Raw genomic sequence first — 8,455 nt, 5'->3', positions numbered from 1 at the left:
AAATAAATAACATGTTTTTGGATTTTTAAAATGATGGAATTTCCTCCCCACACTTATTTATTTACATATTCTCAATGAAAATAAATGTGTGGAGGAAATTCGGAAATGAAATACATGTTTTTGGTGATTTTTGATTTTTCAAATTTTTAGCGATTTTCAAATAAGTATGCAATGCATGATCTAATCTATATGCAATATTGAAATACGATGCAAGCTATACTATATGAATGCAAAGAGAACTAATTTAGATTAGCTCCTTTTCTAATCATGTTACTAAATGCAAAATGCGGTAAAAACTTAATTAAAGAGGAGAAGAATATATACATTGTGGTGGTTCTTAAGTGACTCCACCAAACCTCTTCATTCAAAGACTTCATTCAACCGGGATCAATATCCCGAGATCCCACCAACCTTCCACCTTCAAGATAAGGATCAACAACACATGAACCCTTATTCTTCTTCATCAAAGCATGCAACTTACTCATGGCATCTTGAACTTCTTGCCATTTTCGGTTCATTTCTTCTTCAAGCTTTTCCTTAGTCTCTTTGCCAACATTAGGGTCACAAACCCTTTTTCCTTTTGATCTCTTCCTCCATCTTTTTGGCTTCTTCTTTTCAATTCTTGGTTTTGATTTTGGAGGGGCATTGGTGCTAGAATTGAACTCGGTTTCCCAAGTCTTTCCCTTTTCCCCACACTTATCTTTAACATTCACTTCTTCTTCAAGGAACTTATCCGGTGGCTCATCATCAACTTTTGGCTCACAAGAAATTAAGAGCTCCATGTTCTCATCTTCATTCTCATGGAGTTCTAATGTTTCCACGGCAAACATGTTTTGAACCACGGTTTTCTTTGAAGCATGTGGTAGCTTGAATTCAACTTTTTCCTCCCCAACTTTGAATGACAATAGTCCCTCTTTGACATTTATGGTAGCTCCTCCCGTGGCCAAAAATGGCCTACCAAGAATGATACGAGAGCGTCTTCCCATAGGGATGTCCAATACAACAAAGTCGGTAGGAATTGAAAGCTTACCAACTTGAACCATGATATCCTTGAGAATCCCATTTGGAGATTTGATTGTTCCATCGGCAAGTTTGATTGTAATGGAAGTGCGGGCTAAGCTTGAAATATTCAACCTCTTCACAAGGGCAAGTGGTATGACACTCACACTTGCCCCTAAGTCACACAAAGCACTATCCACCTTTTGGTCACCAACGGTACATGGAATTGAGAAACTCCCGGGGTCATCAAGTTTGACGGGAATTTCTTTAGACTTGACCACATTGCACTCTTCACTTGAGGCATCAAGCTCATGTCTACTAATGTCCACTCTCCTAGAAATGACTTCTTCTTGCTTGGCCAAAGAGTGTTCTTCTATCATCACCACCTCTTCTCCTTCCGGGCTCTTCTCAACTTCTACCATCACATTTGGTGATTTCACAATTTCTTCAAGCACAAATTCTTCACTCATAGTGGTTGGTGAAGTCATAATCATCTCTCCCTTACCCGGGTCAACTTCAACATCCAAGCTTGTACCATGAATTGTCATTATTTGCTCAAGCACATAGTCTTCTATGCTCTCTTTTTCGGGCTCACGGTCAATTTCTTGGAATGTTTCCATAGCTATGGAAAAGGGAGTAGTGTAAGATAACTCCTCTTGACTTGGCAAATCAAATGACTCTTCTCTTTCCTCTTCAACTCCAACCATGATAGCATTAACTTCCTTTGACTTCATAGGGTCTCTTGGATTTTGCCCTTGTCTTAGAAATACACCCGGTGGTTTTTGAGAATTCATGAGAGCTTGGGAAGCCATTTTAGCTTCAAGACTCTTGATTTGTTGTTGGGTATTACTTGCCAAATCCCCTATCAACTTCACCAAGTTTTCATATTTATCATCTCCCATGGTATTGCTTGCTTGGGGTGGTGGCTCTTGGTTGAAAGGTTGGTTGGAAATTGGAAGAGAAAAACTATATCCTTGATCTTTAAAGTTGGAATTTTGGTTGTTCCCTTGGTACCCTTGATTGAACCCTTGATTTTGCCCTTGGTTGTACCTTTGATTATTGTTGTATCCTTGATTGAACCCATTGTTGTTGTTCCATTGATTGAATCCTTGGCCAAACCCTTGGTTAGCTTGGTTTCCTTGGTTTCCTTGGTAAAAGTTTTGATTACCTTGGTTCCCTTGGTTACCCTTATAATCTTGATATGCTTGAGATTGGTTGGCAAAGTTTTGGTTGGATCCTTGGTTGTTGTTGAATGAGGGTCTAGGTGGACGGTTGGAAAAATTGTTAAATGCTTGGAAAGCATTCACCTCTTGCACATTGTTCCCATCAAAGTTGTAATTGTTGGCACACAAGTCATATGTGTGACCACTTCCTCCACAAAGTTCACAACTTGAGACTTGAGCCACTTCCTCCATGGGTGCCCCATGTGAGGTTGCGGCTTGGTGCACTTGATTTCTTTGAAACTTCTCAAATTGTTTTGTGAGTAAGTCGAGCTTGGCATTTGTCTCGGAGTTGGAGGAGTTTTCCTTAGGAAACTTCCCATTCCTTCTTAGCATGTTTCCTCTAGAACCATAGTTTGCTTCCGAATCTACCATTTTCTTGATCAATGTCGTGCCCTCTTCATCACTCAAGTGATCAAATCCTCCCAGCGGAGGCATTTACCATCTCCTTAGTCCTCGGTAGCAAAGTTTGGAAGAATGTTTGAGTGATGTACCATTCCGGTATTCCATGGTGGGGGCAACTTGCTATCAAGTCTTGATAACGGTCCCAAGCTTCACCCAAAGACTCCCCATCCTCTTGTTGAAATGTATGAATCTCATTACGGAGCATCGCGGTCTTTGAGGAAGGGTAATATTTGGCCATGAATGATTTAGCCAAGGCATCCCAAGTAGTGAAAGTATCCGGTGGGTGAATGTTCAACCATCGGTCCGCTTTGCCCGTCAATGAAAACGGAAACAACATCATTCTCAAGGTGTCCTCGGACACCCCATTCTTTTTCATCATTGAAACCTTCCTCTTAAACTTCCGGAGGTGAGCATGGGCATCCTCTTCGATATGCCCCCCGAACAAATCCTTCTCAATCAACCCGACTTGGGCGGGATGCATCTTAAAGTTGTTGGGAGCCAATGCGCCAAAATTAATTGGGTCACAAGCATCATTGTGGTTAGGACGGTTATGGTCACGTAAAGCCATTGGTGGTGGTGGTGGATTTGGTATATGAGAAGGTGGTGTTTGAGGTGGGCTATTTGGAAATTGGAAGTTGTGAAATGGATTTTCTAATGAAGGCTCAATTGTGATGTTTGGTTGTTGTTGAGTTGTGTTTTCAATGAGAGGTTGGATGGGTGGATTTGCTTGGTTTATGGTTGCTTGAAAAGAGGTTATAACCCTTGCAATGGTCCTATTCCTTAAGGCTCTAAAAAGCCTTTCGGGGTCGGAGTCAAAGAGCAAAGCTTGGTGGTTCCTCCTAGGCATACAACTTGTCAAACCGTAAGACTCCTAGTGCTTTTACACACTAGGGTAAGGCAAAAATCACACACACTCTACAAGAAGCACACAAACTACACAAACAAGCAAACAACAAGTAACTAAGACTAAGCCTAAGACTCTAACTAACTAAGCATAACCTAACGCCATCCCCGGCAACGGCGCCATTTTGATATAGGGATTTGCCGTCACTTCCCAATCAAAAACAATTTATAAAACCAAATAAAAGTAGTATTTATTCGGGTGTCGAACACAAAGATGGCGGGGGTTAGATACTAGGTTTGTTTAAGTCTTTAGTTTAGCCAAATAAAAATAAGATGTTGATTTATCTAAAACTAAGATGCAAACAAGTTAAATTAAACTAAATGGGATTGTATTCAATTGATGGAAGGCTAAGGTCTTTGGGTTCACAAAGGGCAATTAGGGGGAGAAACAAGGCCTAACAAGAGAAGGGTAATAATAGTGGTCAAGGGTTTAAGACTAATTTCTTAGTCACCTTAAGCTCCTCAATAAGTTGTCACTTGATCGAGATGAACTAGCTACAAATAAAGCATAAAGACTACCCAATAGCATGAGCACCAAGACGGACCGAATGCATCAAAGAGATGTTCTAACTTTCATTAAAACTCATCTATAAACACTTCTATGACCATCTAATAGCACAATGCACCAAGGTAAGCCAAACATGTTAATAAAATGTCCAATTTTCATTGAGGCATTTCCACAAACACTTCAAATGCATTAAGAGTAGAAACCACATAATCACCCAATTCAAAAGGTTAACAACCCAAATTCATCCCCTTAATTACCCAAATTCCCCCTATGACCTTAGATAAGACTACTCACTCATGTTCATGGGTGAGAAATTACCAACAATTTCCAACAATAAACAAGTAAACATTGTAAACATGATAAAGACTAATACTTTTGATGAATAACAATTAAACAACATAAGAAATGTAAACAAATGAAAATAATGTAAACAAAAGATGAGAATTGTACCAACAAAGGGGAAAGTAACAATCTTGGATAATAATGGAAGAATGAATTTCTTCTAATCTTCAAATACAACCCAAAATACTAATTGTATACTAATGAGGGATGAAGAACTTGCATAAACAAAGGAAGAATTTAACTAATAATTAAAGAAAGATTGCAAATTTTATTGAATGAAAAATGAGAATGGAAATATTAGGGTTCTTGAGTTACAATATAGAGAGACTAGAGAGAATAAAACTAAGGTAAACTAATTTCTATCTAATTTCTAAAGGTAGTCTTGTATGGTCTAATGTGTTGAGAGGAGAGCTTTATATAACCCCTCTCATTACAATTTTAATTAAACTAATAATAGTGATAATAATCTAATCCTAATCATAATAGTAATAATAATAATAAACTTAATAATATCTAAACTAATCGACAAAAACATCGACACAATTGACTCAACAAGAAAACAAAAACAAACAAAAAGGGAAAAGGGTAAAATGAGGAATCACGATCGGGGTGGCTCTCACGGTCATTGTCGGTCGGTGCGAGTGCGGCGGCGCGTAGCTTGAAGAAAGGGGTTGAATTAAATGGGGTGTAGTCTATCTTTGTTGGCTGCGGGCAACCGGTAGAAGCGCGATAGATTATGCGAGATGAGGATTTGGGGTGTTGCGTGCCGGTAGGCCGGCTGCCGGTGGCTCTGACCGGTAGCGAGTGCTTCACAAAAAAGAGAGAAATTGATGTTGTTGTCTGCCGGTGTGGATAGTCGACTGCCGGTTGATCGGCATAGGACTCAAAGCTTCAATTTAGCTCGATTTCGAGCTCGAGTAGATGAACGAATTGATGATGACTGATTGTTGTTGGTGATTGCTCCTGCGGTTGTCGCGGGTTGCTGCTGCTGTTATTAATGATGTTGGTGATGGGATAAATGGTGGTGGTTGCGGTTAATGGCGAAATGGTGAAATGGAAGATGAAGTAGATGGTTGAGAAGGTGAACTGGGTTGATGTTTCGTGAATGGAGGTGAGTGTATAGTTGCAGGTTTGAAATGGTTGAATTGGCGATGACGGAGGGCAGTTGTCGAAGGTGAGCCGTGGTTGCAATGGTGGTGAGTTTATGGGTGAACGATGGATGCTGTTGGTGTGTTTGTATCGTGGCAGGTTTCGGGTTTCAGTTCAGAGGTAATGTCTGGTTGACATTGATTGATGCGGGTTGATTTCAGGTCGAATGGAGATGATGGTGGTTGAAATGAGGCGGAAACGGAGTTGGGTAGGCTGATGGTTCTTTGCTCGGAGTCGAGTTTTGATTGCAGCTGGATGGTGCACAAAAGGTGAGTGATAATGGTGATTGGGTTAAATGGTGATGCGGTGAGGATTGCTCGTTTGTTGATAATGTTGGCTTAATGGAGGATGGTGATGTTAATGGCGGAATGCGGGAATTAGCAGAGGTGAAATGGATTAGTGAATTGAAAATTGGTGTTTGATGTGAATTGGTGATGGTGTATGATTGAAGGTGATAGTGAATGATGGAATAGGAAACAGGGGAGTCGTTGTTGAGGATGGTGAAGTGGAGCAGATATTTGGCATTGAATCAATTTCCTTTAGCTTGTCTTTGACCCGTCTTTGACTTGCCTTGAATTTGGCCTTTTATTTCACTTCACACTATCACAGAACTCGTCTCGCCTACAAACATCAAATAAACAAAAAACAATATCAAATTCTCGAAAATATGACAATTATTCATAATTAAAATTAATAATTACTAATTAATAAATAAAACGACTTATAAAACTAAATCCCGACATCAAAATACATTTATTGGCAATAAATAGAATTAAACTATTAAATACTAATTAAACTAATAAACGAGTTATTTAACGATTAAGGCACACAAAATCGAGTCGGAATAAGGTATAAATGCGGGGTAAAATACGACTAAAATGCTACTTATCACCTGGCCAGCTAGTTTGGGCAGGGAATTATTGCCCCGGTATATGAAGACTAAGCTGACTGGGGTCAAAGTACCCAAAGGCAAGCCTAGCTCTACTGCTCTTTCCTGTATGTCTTCTTTATGTCTTTATGTTAATTGATGTCTTCTTATCGCTTCTCATCGATATATATATATATATATATATATATATATATATATATATATATATATATATATATATATATATATATATATATATATATATATATATATATATATATATATATATATATATATATATATATATATATATATATATATATATAAAGCTAGGTTGAAACGTTGTGGATGCGCCACGTGTCAACCGAGCATTAAATACACGTATTAATTACAGCTGAAATTAAATACAAACATAATAAATGTTGTATAAATCTCAGCAAAGTATTAATTATAGTTTAATAAATTTTATTATAAATTTATATTAAATAATTACGGTGATTTGATTCTAAATTTACTAAAAAAATTATTTTGATAAAAAATCTTAAATGTAAATCATTACGTTCATTGTGAAATATACTTTCAATTGAGTATAATTTTCATTATATTTATTGAAATATTTATTTTGATATGTAGAGATGATTAAAGTTAGTGTCTCACAATGTTTTACATTTACGTAAAAAAATATTTTGAGAAAGTTATAAAACTTAGACTATTAAATCCATTAAGAAAAATATATTTGGAAGAGTCATTGTATATATTAAAAACACAACTTTAAAAAACTACTAAGAGATAAATTTTTATAGTCTGAGAATGAAAAAAAATTATATTGGACAAATTGAATACATATGAGATTTTGATAGGTTTCAATAGTGTGATAACGAGTATGTGCACGAGTGTGTATGTACATCGTGATCGCGAGTACATTTGAATAATCAAAACAAAATTATTGATTATTAAGTAATATAGTATTATAAATGATATGAAAAAATAGAAAACACGTTACATTTTTTTTAATATCTTTAATTAAATATGTATAAGTCAAATATAAAATATTGATTATGACTAACCAAATACTCCATATTACTTTTAGTTAAATATTTTATATGTCTTCGAAGATAAACATCAAAAAATAATATTTGAGAAAGTTCAATCGTATTATATTTGCAGGTAATAAACTCTAAACATCATTATATATATTTGTTTAGAAAAACAAAAGGTGCAAATTTCTCATAGATATGTTTGACACATATCACATGCAAAACACAATCAAAACATTTGAATAAGTTGAGTTTGAACTCTATATGTTTGATAGATAAATGTCACATGTTATACATAAAAAAATAAAAATTACATAAAATTATGCTCACATCATTTTGAATAAATATTAATTGATTTGAGACATAAAATATCGTGAAATGATATAATTTGAGAACTTATTGTTGGTTGTTGTATTATTCGAATAAATTGTATTTTGATTAATATGATATTTCACCAGTCACAAATTTATTTATAAAACGTTGATCACGTATAATTAATTATCACTTATTAGTTTTAATTAAAACTCTTATGTATTTTATTTTAAAACATTGAAGCTAAACCTAAAAATATTAAATTTGAAAAAAAAATTATTTATAAGAGAAAATATTGAAGGTTATATATAAATTATATAATTTTTCTTCAATTATAATCATAAAATATTAAAACAAGCCGCGCGAAGCACGGGATACTACCTTGTTTATGTATATTCTTTATGTACTCGGTATTCAGGTCTTCTACTAGGTTGGCCAGCTTTTCTGCAAAAGATTTAAAGGCTGGGGTGACTAGGATTGCTGAACAGTCCAAGAGCCAGGAGGCTAGTGGTAGTGACAAAACGCTTGACATTCTGGTTTCTGATGCCCAGCCTCCTCAGGATCCACCCAGGCTAGTGTCACCGGAGGTTGTCCAGGCTTCAAAAAGGAAGAGCGAAGATGTTATCCCTGAAGAGGAGGAGAGAGAGCAAGAGCCTATCCAAGCTCAACCAATCAGGAGTATAACGCAAGTGCCTGCTAGGATTGACGACAT

The 8,455-nt window shown here is 36.3% G+C and overlaps 1 non-coding gene across 1 annotated transcript; it reads left to right on the top strand.

The window, feature by feature from the left end:
• Positions 1-2,722: 2,722 nt before the first annotated feature.
• Positions 2,723-2,829, top strand: LOC141593822 (small nucleolar RNA R71). Its single transcript, XR_012521884.1, has one exon. It is a non-coding gene; the product is annotated as a small nucleolar RNA R71 (small nucleolar RNA).
• Positions 2,830-8,455: the final 5,626 nt, after the last annotated feature.

The sequence above is a fragment of the Silene latifolia genome, chromosome 7 (assembly GCF_048544455.1).
Source record: "Silene latifolia isolate original U9 population chromosome 7, ASM4854445v1, whole genome shotgun sequence".
NCBI lineage: Eukaryota > Viridiplantae > Streptophyta > Magnoliopsida > Caryophyllales > Caryophyllaceae > Silene > Silene latifolia.
The sequence above is the reverse complement of the archived record's forward strand: the minus strand, read 5'-3'. Positions and strand labels throughout refer to the sequence as shown.